Genomic DNA, 1621 nt, shown 5'->3' on the forward strand with positions numbered 1-1621 from the left:
TAACGAAATCCTCTAGCCCAAGAATTTCTCCTAATCTCTACACTGTTCCAGTCACACGGCAAAAATATCTTTCTCCCACTAATTTAATTAAACAAATAGACCATCATACAAAACTATAAGCTTTTCATTTACCATCTATTTACAAGAATGCCTTCCCTTTACAGCCTCTCTGGCACTGGGCAGGTAGATTATTCAGCGCCTGCTCACTGAAAGTGGGTTTTCTCCGGGCACTCCGGTTCCCCACATCCAAATCAACATCTAAATAGGATCTATAGATCCCAGCCCTGAAAAGGACAGTGTCCTGTTTGTTGTTTTGCTTCTTCCTATTCTACTCTAAATCCAAATCAATTTTATGTTAATAATATCCAAATAATCCAAATTTATGATAATTTAATTGACTAACAATCATTTTCCGATAAGAATTTAACCTATCAAATTATACTCAAAATGTTCATTTAGCCACATTTACAGCGTACTCTTTCTGCATCTCCCTGGTCACGTCATCGACTATACTACGGTAGCCCTCCTCTCCGCGACCGACGTCATCACTGTGTTTATCAAAAAAACAACCGTGCTCTTACCATAATTCCGTCACTGAACTCAACCAGCCAATCACCAAGCAGGACAAATCTCTTCTTCTCCTCTCCTTCCGACTGGTCCCCACTATCGCAGCTTTTCCGGTTATCTTGGAAAAAAACTTTCTACTAGTCAATATGTTCATTCATTCACGTTCTACTACATATATTTTATAAATCACTAGCCTCTAATCACCAAACCTAATTCCGCGTGCGGGGCGAAGTGAAACAAACGTTTTTGACCGCTCCTGATTGTCTATCCGGCTTTATAGATTTAACCTAAGTACAGTACCCTCCCAACTTTAAGTAGCGGAGGAAAGCGTGAAAAGCAGTTCATTAATAGGAAAAGATGAGTTCCTTAACTATACCTAGTTCTACATACTTTGTTTTGTGTTTCTATAGAGAATATTCGTGATGAAGCCGCTGGCTAAACGTAAGACGTTAATACATATAAATTCATTTCAAGTAATAAAAGGCTGTTTTGGGTGAGTGTATTGAAAAAAAGAGAAATTAGTTACGATATTGGAAGCTTTGAAAACCAATAATCTATTCGAGATAAAAATATATTTATATAATTGAAAATGCTACCTTTAATATTTCTCATAATTTAACAGTTGATGACGTATTTTAAATCGATTTTGATATCTTCTGTCTTTTGTTTTTCCAAGTCACTACTCCAGGAGACTTTTCATTCAATTCTGGTTTAGAATCCTTAAAGAACAAACTAGGAGGAACTGCGAAAAAAAAACAACAGAAGATTATGTCTGTCGGAATTTAAAATATATATTCTTCTTTTTGCCAATTTTCAAAATAAAAAGGTTTTTACTTATATTTCTTTATATTAAAGATATATACACTATGTTGTCGTTGGGCTTAAGATTCTTTTACAATATATATATATGGCTTGTTAATGATAAATTCAGCAATAAATAAACAGCACGCACTTCACTTGTTTACAAAATAATATACATTTTCGTATGTATAACAAATTCTTCAACACTATAGATATTATAGGCATATCATAAACACTATATGTGTACTTCTCT

This window comes from Limulus polyphemus, unplaced genomic scaffold (assembly GCF_000517525.1).
Source record: "Limulus polyphemus unplaced genomic scaffold, Limulus_polyphemus-2.1.2 Scaffold3910, whole genome shotgun sequence".
NCBI lineage: Eukaryota > Metazoa > Arthropoda > Merostomata > Xiphosura > Limulidae > Limulus > Limulus polyphemus.